The following is a 12,811-nucleotide window of genomic DNA, read 5'->3' on the forward strand; positions in this document are numbered from 1 at the left end:
AGTCACCTGGGTAACTATTGTGTGTGGCCATTGCTGTGCAATGCTTGCCATGTATGTGTTCTTTAATCCATGACATGGACACTGTCTGGGATGTGCACATGTCCCACGTGCATGTACAGTGACATGTGGAACTGTACCTGGGATGTGGGGCCCATGTTTTGTACACAGATTGTTATCATCAGATGTGCCAGTCCTGGCCTCATGTGGCAGGAACTGGTAATGGACAGCAGGTTGACCCTGCACTTACATTGATAGCATGATAAAGGTATTCCCTGGTGTCAGTGGCATCTGTCCAAACAGGGCATGTGTTTAAGGCATGGTATGTCCTTTTTGGGTCACATTTGATGGCACCACAGATGTTCCAGGTGTCCAGTGGGGAACATAGTGAAGGCACACTGTCTGCATGCACATGCTTATTGCACTGATGGTTACTATCTGTGGGCAATATGCAGGGTGCTACCAACATAGTGGTTGTTGCCTAGGCCAGTGTGTTTGTGTATGAGACATGAGTTGAGAGTGTTGGTTAATACAAGGGTTGCTAACTTTGTTCACCAGGCCTTGATGTCACATGTAGGGATATGGATTAGCACCCCAGCCTCTCAGCTATTTCACATTTGTTATCCTTGTAAGGTGGACATTGTGACATATAATAGGGCCACCATATAAGAAATTTGCAAAACCAGCTTCACAATAAGTCAAGTTGTTACACACTTACAGCCACCTCCCCACAGGATACAAATGACAAACACAGACTTGCCATGTCTGGGATTAGAATTCCTACATAACTAGTTTATTACACTACAGCATTACACAGTTAGAGGATGCACCATGGAGATTACTGGAGTACTCCTTCCCCAAAGGTGTATTTCACTGGGAATTACATCAGCAGGCTTGCCAAAGAAGGTCAATGGAGGTTGTAGTGACTGTGAATGGCCTCAAAAGCATTGCACCCTACACAGACAAAGAAACACACACAAACATCCACACTTGCGATGTGTGGGAATAGAACCCCCAAGTACTATATCACACTACAGCTTACACAGTTATAGGATGCACCACGGCGATTACTGGGTTCCTCTTTTCCTAAAGGTGTATTTCACAGTGAATGACATCAGCAGGCTTGCCAAAGTAGGGCATTTGAGTTGTAATGAGTGTGACTAGCCTAAAAAGGCATTGCTCCCTACACAGACAAAGAAGCACACACACAACATCCACACTTGCCATGTGTGGGAATAGAACTCCTACCAAAGTACTATATCACACTACAGCATTATGCTGTTATAGGACGCACCACAGAGATTACTAGACTACTCCTTCCCCAAAGGTGTATTTCACTGGGAATGACATTGGCAGGCTTGCCAAAGTAGGGCAATGGAGGTTATAGTCACTGTGAATGGCCTCAAAAGCATTGCACCCTACACAGACAAAGAAGCACACACACTAACATCCACACTTTCCATGTCTGGGATTAGAACCCCTACCAAAGAAACATATTACACTATAGCATTACACTGTTATAGGCCACGCCATGGAGATTCCTTGGCTACTCTTTTCCCAAAGGTGTATTTCAAAGTGAATGACAACAGCCTTGTCAAATTAGAGCATTTGAATTGTAGTGAGTGTGACTAGTCTAAAAAGCACTGCTCCTTACACAGTCAGAAAGACACACACACACACACACACACACACACACACACACACACACACACACACACACACACAGTTGCCATGTCAGGGATTAGAACTCCTATCTAACTTGTTTATCATATTACAGCATCATGCAGTTATAGGACGCGTCATGGAGATTAGTGGGCTACACTTTTCCCAAAGGTGTATTTAAAGTGAATGACATTAGCAGCCTTGCCAAAGTAGGGCATTTGAATTGTAGTGAGTGTGAGTAGCCTAGAAAGAATTGCTCTCTACACAGACAGAGACACACAAAGACAAATGCACCCACACAGTTGCCATGTCTGGGATTAGAACTCCTACCTAACAAGTTTATCGCAGTACAGCATTACACAGTTATAGGATGCATCACAGAGATTACTGGACTACTGTTTTCCCAAAGGTGTATTCCAAAGTGAATGACATCAGCAGGCTTACCGTTGTAGGGTTATGGGGAGGGCAGTGTGTGTGCATGGGGTATAACCCATTCATCTAGATGTACACACACCACACTCAGGCACATGCAGGTTTATATTCCACAGGTATGTGTATACAACTGCTAGATGACTACTGCCTTGTACAATTCTGTTGCACAGCTAGCACTTGCACTACAGAGTCTGTAATGCTGAGGAATACCAGTGGCTAATTTCTACAGTGAGTGACGTTTACACATCATGTGGTTGTAGCCATTTGGCTGTGTGCTGGGTGGGACAGGCCTCATGATGGAAGGCTCATTGTCACTGTCATTCTCTTCCACACATCTTTGTATGTGTAATTTTGGCATATTATAGTGTGTTGTCCTTGGATGTATGTGTGTATTCCTATCCAATGTGTGTGCAAAGCATGACTGGTGCATACTGAGGAGTATATGCACTAACATCTGCAACTGTCAGCTATGTATGGTCCACTGTTGTTGGCAGACATGGGCTTCATTTGTTTAAGTGTGTGAGCATGCCCAGTATGCCCTTCTGTATTGAATGTGTGGATCTATTCCAAGTAGTTTGTACTCCAGTGCAGACCTTTGTGTTCTACACCTACAGGTAGCAAATTGCTTCTGCAGGATATCTATAGATCAGTTGGCAATATGAGGTCAAACTGTGCAAGAGATAGTGTGTACTGTAGGTGATTGTGTCTGTGCTGCTTCTGCTACATATTACTGGTGTTAGTAGAGATTTTCAGACATGTGTACTGTTATGCACTGTGATGTTTTATGTCCTCACGTACTGTCAGGTGGACAGTTTTGATCAAAGTTATGTCCTGGGGAACACAGGGTGAATGCAGCTGTGTTCAGTATTGTGGTCAAACACCTACATATTCATGGAAAGTTATGCCATTCTGGAGGGGGAGCTGCAGACATTTGCAACTGGGTCTGTTTATCCAGTTCATCACCTTGGTAGAGTGCTGGCAGAGGATCCCGTACTTGTACATCTATCAGCATGACAGTATGGCCTTATCTTGCTGTAGCAATACCTCACAGCTGTACAGATTCACACAGGTTACCCAGAGGCAGGGGTCATAACTCAGGACATTACCCCTATTGTGGTGTATGGGAAGATTTGTAGCCACCCATTTTAGTGTTTGCAGCCAGGGATAGTATGTGCACACGGCTATGTGTTGGACCTTCCCCATTCCATGCTGCCCATGCTCCCGCCCCCCCCTATTATTCTATCCTCTTCCATGTATTATGCATACATTCTCTGATACTTTCCCTATAGTTATCACCTCATCACAACTATGTTTTGGTGTTGGTCCACAGTTCATACAGTGGGACATGGTGGACATGTTATTGTGGTATGTCCACATGGCCTTGTATATGGAGTATGTGGTGTGTGTTATGCTGTTATTTGGGTGTCCATGACATAACATAAATTGTCAGTAAGGGTGAGACGCAGGCCATTGGCAGAGGCCTGTAGGCCATTTGGTGGTGATGCAGGCCAGCTGTTGCAGGCCGTTGCATTCTGTCAGTCCTACAGTCCCAGACTGCCATACAGTATATCCCCCTGGGGTGACAGGGTAGGTGTGCTAAGTGTTCATGCCAATACTTTCTGTCAGTATTGATCAGGTGGTGTGGATGCTGGCAGGGTGCTACTTACAGCTAGTGACACACCTGCATGGGACACCTGCACTGCATGCTGCATTCTTTTGATATTGCAATATAGAAGTGGGGGTCATATTGTACCCATTTTCAACAGCATGGATACGACCAGAGAGGTACCTCTGGGTGGTATTTGGGTAAGCTGGGTGCATGTGTGCTATGGACACTACTTGCATCTGACTCACAGATATGCATGGGGCATTCCAGTTATGCTGGCTTGTGCAGGGACATCAGCCATTTTCCAATACATCAGTCCTATCACCTTTATGATCTGCAAGTGTTCGGCCAGATGACATCGGTATTCCATACTACAAGCCCAGATAATGTGATGCATATCTGTAGGTACAATTCCAAGGTTGTGTCCATTTCACGGTTACACATTATATACTGTATGTCTGGGGTACTTTTCCCTGTGTACTGTTTGTATATCTAGCCCAACAGTCATGCCATGTTCGTCTTTCAGATGGTGACACATATTACCACCATACATTTACAATGGCTTACTGCTAGCATGTGTTACACTGGGGAGAATTGTATTTGGCACTGCAGTTGTGAGGACTTGGCCCTTTCATTGGCAGTAGTGGTCAATGGCCACCAGGTCAAACCACAACATGCATACATACTGACCACTCTTACACAATATGAAACACACACCAACCTAACACACGCATGCCTGCATATTGTACAAATGCTACAATGTATCCTGCTACCTTGGCCACCTCAGGTCATCTGTGCACCACTGGTATTATACCTACACATACATGTTACTACATGTCTACATCGGATTGGAGGGGGGACACACCCAACTGTTACTACATTTCTACATAGGATTGGGGGGCACACATGATTGTTACATCATGTGTACATTGGATTGGGGGGCACACCAGACTGTTACTACATTTCTAAATAGGATTGGGGGAGGCACACCTGACTGTTTCTACATTTCTACACAGGATTGGGGGACACACCTGACTGTTTCTACATTTCTACACAGGTGTGGGGGGGCACACCTGACTGTTTCTACATTTCTACACAGGATTGGGGGGGGCACACCTGACACTTGTACACATTTGCTATGACTGTGCTGGTATGTCAGGTACTCCGTTTCATTCTGTATTCTAACCTAGCATGCTGACTAGAGTCATATCAGTGTATTACAGAAGGGAAGAGAAGCACTCAGGTCACTCCAGAACAAGTACAAATACGACTCTGTCATTGTCCATGTTGGTGTGAATGACCTGAGCCGTACCTCCCTGGACTACATGAAAAGAGACATGGAAGAGCTCTCTGATCATGTAGCCCAGGCTGGTATGACCCTGACCCTGAGTAGCATCCTGCCCTCACCAAGAATGATACCACGGTATAAAGAAAAAAATTATCAATTTCAACATTTGGCTAAGTTTCTGGTGTCATTCAAAGGGGATCCAGTGTCTGTCTGCCTGGGATGACATGCTCAACAAGCCACGCTGCTTCGCTAGAGACGGCTTGCACCTGTCACACTTAGGTTTTCATATACTGGCTAAGGCTCTTGCCACCCCCATACTGTCTTTTTTAGGCAAGGCTCAAAAGACAGACCCACCACCATAAATAGCACAAGTAATAAAAATCTGAGGGTAATACTACTGAATGCCAGAAGTCTATACCTCAAAATGCATGCACTCAAGGCACTCCTCAGTATGGAGAAAATCGATATATGTGCAGTAACAGAAACCTGGTTTAAGGCTCCAGAGAGCACCCCAGCACTACCAGACTACAACTCATACCATACATTATGGCCACAGAACCCAGACCGAAATACAAAAGACGGGGGAGTATCCATATTCATCAAGGATACCCACACCTCTAGGTTAGTGGCACAGCACAATTCTTCAGAGACTATCCACGTGCAACTAACAATGGGCAAAACTGAAATTCAAATTGTAGCTTGCTACAGATAACCCACCAAGGCTCCAGAAAGCACCCCAGCACTACCAGACTACAACTCATACCATACAGTATGGCCACAGAACCCGGACCGAAATACAAAAGACGGGGGAGTATCCATATTCATTAAAGGATACCCACACCTCTAGGTTAGTGGCACAGCACAATTCTTCAGAGACTATCCACGTGCAACTAACAATGGGCAAAACTGAAATTCAAATTGTAGCTTGCTACAGATAACCCACCATGTCCCAGGACCCCCAATCCGCATTTCTGGAAACATTGGGTAACATAAAGGTCCTACCAAACACCCTAATATTGGGTGATTTCAACTACCCAAACATTAACTGGGAGAGCTACTCAAGTACTAACTCCCTTGCCCAACATTTCCTAGAATTTATGAACTCAAACACCCTGGAACAACTGGTCAACACTTCCACCAGAGGTGACAACATATTGGACTTGGTCATCACCAACATGGGTGACCAGTGTTCCACACCGGAGGTCAACCCCTCGCTGGTTAGATCTGACCATAAACAAATTGCTTTGGATAGCCACATTCCGCCCCCACCCCCGGACAAGGAAACCACCATGAAAAACTTTTCAAAAGCAAACTTCACATTACTTAAGACGGAGGTAGAAAGTTTCAAAGCCCCCATGCTAAATGATAACTCTGTCCAAGCTGAAAAATCCTTTAGTAATGCATTCTACAGGCACATACAAGAATGCATGGATCGTGCTATCCCAAGCAAAACCAAGACTCACTCCTCCAAGAAAAGGAAACCAGTCTGGTGGACCCCTGCCATAAACAAGCTATACAATAGAAGGAGGAAACTAGTACAGAAAAGAGTAAAATCCCAAGAAGGGAAGACATCCCTGATCAGTATCAGCAAGAAACTACGATCCCTCATAAAATTGTCCAAGGTGAGCTTTGAAAGAAAACTTGTCCAGGACTCCAAAGATAACTACAAGGAATTCTTTAGCTATGTCAAGAATCTAAGTGGCAATGCTCAGATCTGCTCAGAGTTGGTGCAGAATGGCACAAAATACACTGAACCAACTGATATTGCCAACATCCTGGCAGACAGGTTCAGTGCAAACGTCATCCCCCTCTCATCCGCAAAAGGGCCCATAACCATACCAGAAGAATGTAGAGCCCCTGAAATCACAGACACTCAGGTTAAAATAGCCCTCTCCAAAGCCAAAAACACAGCATCAATGGGACCGGACAGTGTCCCAGGCTGCATCCTACATGAGCTCAAAGATGAATTAACCCCTCACCTAAACACACTTTTCAAACTCAGCCTCTCCACAGGCTACGTACCCATAGAGTGGTGCACAGCAACAGTTATTCCACTCCACAAAGGTGGAGCCACAACAGACCCCAGGAACTATCATCCTATAAGCCTGACTAGCTTGGTCTGCAAGGCTATGGAGTGCATCATCATGGAGATCATTAACAGAGACATTGGGAACCTCCAAACACTGGACCCTACACAGTTCAGCTTTGTTAAGGACAGATCATGCCTCCTTAACCTGGTGGACTTATTTGAGAATGTTACCAAGGCTATAGATGAGGGAAAGGTGGTACACACAGCCTACCTAGACCTTGTAAAGGCCTTTGACACCATTCTCCATTCTGGTATTATAGACAAGCTCACCAGCCTGAACATAAACTCCTATGTCACAAGATGGGTTGCCAATTGGCTCATGGACAGAACCCACATGGTGAGAGTTGCAGGAGCTAGGTCTGACTCTAAACCAGTTACAAGTGGCGTTCCCCAGGGCTCAGTCCTAGGACCCATCCTGTTCAGCATATACTTCTCAGAGGTACAGACAAGCACAGGAAGACTATGGCTGACCAAGTTCACAGACAACTGCAAACTAGGGGCTATAATTGACTCACTGGCTGGCACAGACATCCTCCAAAAGGGTATCACTGAAATGGATACCTGGTGTCAAAATCATGCCAAAAAGTGCATAGTTATTCCCTTTGGAAATAACAAAGTACCCACAAACGACCACATAGGTGGTAGTCCCCTAAATACAGAAAACATAATAAGGGATCTGGGGACCCAACTAGATAGCAATCTCTCCTTTGATAATCACATTGCCAAAAGTGGTTAGAAAATCCTTCTATGTGGCCCACCTAATCACAAAAGGGTTTGCATCCAGATCAAAAAAAGTCACTGTGCCCCTCTACTCATCACTCATCAGACCCATCATAGAGTACAATGCCCCATTTGGGATGTACCTTACAAGACACCTGCAACGGCTGGAAAGACCACAGAAGTACCTCACCAAGAGGATCACTGGCCTCAAACAGATGCCCTATGCAACTCGACTGAAGAAACTCCAGCTGTACTTGGTTGCATACCTCCTTCTCAGAGGTGATCTCTGCCTGACATATAAGGCCATGTCCAACCCAGAACTGATGGACATGCTCCACCTAAAGAAAATCTTATCCCCTTGAGCCACATGCTCTAGGGATCTCAACCTCACCACAACAATAAGTAGGACGTGCTGGAGGGATAGATTCCTGTCACAGACACTTCCCGTGCTTTGGAACAAGATTCCAATCTACATTAGGCAGAGCTCCTCGCTAGCACTCTTCAAGAGAAACCTTGACGAGTGGATGGGAAACAAAAAGTTTACCCCAGGGATCACTTCAGTGGCTTTGCTAGACAGGGGCACAGGGAACTAATCTAGGGGGTGGCAAAAGACAACACATTCTGGCTAGGCTTATAAATGCCTTCGGGCAGATAGCCTAGTACCTACCTATGAATCTATGAACCTATGAACCTATGAAAAGGCCTTAGGTTTGATTGACCTACATATCAGTTTCTGACTTCCTACCTTTCAGAACTAACATCCCACTGCTTGACCTGATGTAGTTTGTCTGTGTAGGCCTGTGGGGGAGGTTACCCATAGGCATTGTTCAGAGGCCTTAGCACAGCCTTTGTTTGTGTTTTTCTACACCTGTCCTGTTGGTTGAGACTGTTGTTGGGTATGTGAACTTCCCTGACTGGCATGTGTGTGTCATATGGACACACATGTGACCCTGCAGTGGGTTTTGTCACCATGTATAGTACTGGCTACTATGGTGACACCAGTATTTGTTACAGATCTCATGCTGCCACTATAGGTGTCTACTAACTGCTGACATCCCATTCAGCCACCCAATTCCCTTGCATGCACACATCCATACCAGAGATACAGGTAACAACACATACTACTCCATTCGGCAATTGGTAAGGAGAGTGACTTACCTTGTGGGTGTGCCAGTCTTGGGGATGGTGCTGGAGGGCTGCCTGTGTTGGATGCACATAGTACACTCCCTATACATGGTTAAGCACAGGCAGTGTCATGTTTGGCATCCCTTTTACTGATGTGTGAGTCAGAGAGTAGTGTCATTCCCTGGGTCCCTCCTGTGTCAGTGTATGTGCTATGTGTTGCCTCTTTGCCAAGGCTAGGGCATACTGGGCATGCCTCCTTCTGCCTACTGGGGCAGGCTCAGATTCTTCCTCCTCCAAGTCGCTCTGTCCCTGTACAGGCCTTGAAAATGGTGGGGGGCTGTGTGGCCCTGCCCGGCGATGTTCCTGCTGCAGCTGTTTCCACAAGATCATATTGTGTAGCATGGCACATACGATGACACTTTGAGTACATGTAGCTGGAGAGTACTGCAAGGCTCCACCGGATGTGTCCAGGCACCAGAACCATGACTTGCGCATCCCAAATACATGCTCTATTAGAACTCTGGTCTGTGCGTGTGGCTCATTATGGAGTTCTTGTTCAGGTGTGTGTGCATTTCTGATGGGTGTCATCAGCCATGGCTCCAGTGCATAACCAGCATCCCCCACTAGGTGACCATAAGGGATGTCCCCACTGGCAAATCTCTGGTACAGCTGCATCAGATGCCAGATGTGAGTATTGTGATAGCTTCCAGGGCAGCCAGCACACACATTCATTATAATGCCCTGGGCATCACACACAACCTGGCAGTTGATGGAGAGGAAGCCCTTGCAGTTGATGTAGACCCTACCGCGCTCACCAGGTGGTCCTTTGATACATATGTGCATGCAGTCTATAGCACCCACTACCTCAGGGTATTCTGCTATTTGGTAGAAGAGATGCATATTGCTGGCCAACACCTCACGGGTATTGGGGAAATATATGTGCCCACCTGCATGTGCTGACATGGCATCCAGGAACTGGTGGAATACCCTGGATGCTGATGCCTGTGAGATCCCCATGATATCCCTAGTTGGCCTTTGGAAAGTACCTGTAGCTAGTATTCTTAAGCCTACACATACCTTGATATCCACTGGGATGGGTTCCCCTCTGTTAGTTCTATGTGTGAGGCGTGGCCGGCACAGCTCAACAATTTGCTGTAAGAGGTCCCTGTCCATCCTATAGTGCTCCACTATCTCCAGCTCATGTAGACCCTGGCAGGTTACCTTGGGTCTGTACACTCTCTTCCGTCTCCTCACTGTGGGTTGGTTGACAGTATCCTCATCCTCACCACCCTCAGCCTCTTCCACATGTTGATGTATGATAGCTATTGCAGCTCCTGTTATTTTGCTGTTTTTGTTTGTTAAAATTCCCCCACTTGTATACACCCGTGGTGTAGAGTATGTGGGAAAAACCAGAGGGAAAGGTGATTGCATAGTTTATAGTAGTGTTCTGGGCTGGGCTGGTCTGCTGCCTGTGTAATTGGCTGATTCTGATACATTTCACTTGCCAGCTATGCTAGTTCTCCTACTACAGTTTTCCTTTCCCATTGCCTTCCTGTTTAAGACCAGGGGTGCACCGTGCAAACATAGTGCTCAAATGTGCATAGAGCTGTTATTTCCTGGTTTACTTTTTTTTCCCCCTTTAAAACCAGGTGCGTGGCACGCACACCCACTTAGGAAATGTAAAGGGTGCTAGGCAGCCTCAGACACACCCCCTTGCTTAGCTCTGCTAAGCTAAGGGCAAACACAAGCCACAGGGCTCCAATCCGCTTACAGTATGCCTGACACACACCCCTATGATGTCAGCTAACTCCTAGGCTTGAACAAGCTATTCCTGCTCTTACACTGTTGGGTGCTGACTAGCATGCAGGGGAAATCTGGGATTCAGTATCATTCCCCTCATTTGCATAATATTGCCTGCTGATGCATAGTTACAGGTCCCACACTGAGCCTCCCCCCTTAGCAACCACTGTTCACTGTCCATGCTGTATTCTGCCTGCCATTGAGTATAATGGCAAAATAGTGATTTTGGTTAGAATGCTTATTTTAGGGGGGAGGGGTTTATTTTTCACCTGATCCCATTTGCTACCCTACTCTTAAACAGCTGAGATTGGCTAAAAAAAAAATAAAAGTTAATTTTTTTTTGCAACTGTTTTCTATGCCATTGGCCATATTTTTGGCCATTGGCATGCTTTCTGCATAATATACACCCTTTATTTGGAGCTGTCATGGCTCTGTTTTTTAGTTAGCAGAAATGTACTCGGTTACTCAGTTAAAAGAAGAAATACTTATCCCAGCTGAATGTAACCTCCCTGTCGTCTCAGATGTCCAGGTGAGAACCGTCCACAGCATCAGTGGGACCTGACGGTATCCCGGGTTGCGTGCTACGTGAACTCCAAGAGGAGCTAAACCCGCACATAAAAATGCTATTTAACCTTAGCCTTACTACAGGATATGTACCTGAAAACTGGCGTATAGCAACAGTAGTCCCACTCCACAAAGGAGGCACCTCTACTGACCCTGGTAACTACCACCACATAAGCTTAACCAGCCTGGTCTGCAAAGCTATGGAAAGAATCATTATGGAACTAATAAACAGAGACATTGGGGACTTACAGACACTTGATCCCACCCAGTTCAGCTTTGTAAAAGGCAGATCCTGCCTTTTAAACCTTGTTGACTTTTTCAAAACAGTCACTAGTGCCATTGATGAGGGCAAAGCAGTCCATACAGCCTATCTGGACTTGGCTAAAGCTTTCGACACAATACCCCACTCTGGCATCATAGACAAGCTCAACAGCTTAAATGTAAATCCATATGTCACAAGATGGGTGGCAAACTGGCTAAAGGATAGAACCCATAAAGTCAAAATCGTTGGAGCCATGTCAGAATCAAAGCCAGTCACAAGTGGTGTCCCACAGGGCTCTGTCCTGGGACCCCTCTTGTTCGGCATTTATTTCGCAGATGTGAAAGCAAACATGGGAGGGTTGTGGCTGACAAAGTTCGCAGATGACTGCAAATTAGGCGCCATAGTCGATACACCAGCTGACACACACATCCTACAGAAAGGCCTCACTGAAATGGACAACTGGTGCCGGAGTCATGACCTTAAACTAAATGCCAAAAAATGTATAGTCATCCCCTTTGGGAAAAACAAAGTGCCCGCAAATTATCACATAGGCGGTAACCCACTGAGTATGGAAAAAGTAATCAGAGACCTGGGGACCCAAGTCGATAGTGACCACTCATTTGACACCCACGTTGCCAAAGTAGTTAGGAAGACTTTCTACCTTGCCCACCTTATCATGAAGGGATTCACATCCAGATCAAAGGAGGTGATTGTGCCCCTGTACTCCTCCCTTATCAGGCCCATGATTGAGTACAATGCCCCATTTGGTATGTACCTCACCTGGCATTTGCAACAGCTAGAGAGACCCCAAAAGTACCTCACCAAGAGGATCAAGGGTCTCCAACATATGTCATATGCTGCCAGACTAAAGAAACTCCAACTCTATTCAGTAGCATACCACCTACTCAGAGGTGATCTGTGCCTGACGTACAAGGCCATGTCCAATCAGGAATTGATGGACATGCTCCACCTCAAAAAATCCAAATCCATCAGAACCACGAGCTAAAGATTTGAACCTCAGCACAAATATGAATAGGACATGCTGGAGGGACAGATTCATAACTCAGAGGCTTCCTATACTCTGGAACAGAATCCCAGTTCATGTTAGGCAGAGCCCCTCACTGACTCTCTTCAAGAGAAATCTTGACGAGTGGATGGGAGATCGTAGGTTTACCCCAGGGGTCATCTCTGTGTCACTACTAGACAGAGGCACAGTAAACTAATTCTATTATGTAAGGGGGTCTTCACTGTGTCACTACTAGACAG

This window comes from Protopterus annectens, chromosome 1.part2 (assembly GCF_019279795.1).
Source record: "Protopterus annectens isolate FY-2018-M chromosome 1.part2, PAN1.0, whole genome shotgun sequence".
Taxonomy (NCBI): Eukaryota; Metazoa; Chordata; order Ceratodontiformes; family Protopteridae; genus Protopterus; species Protopterus annectens.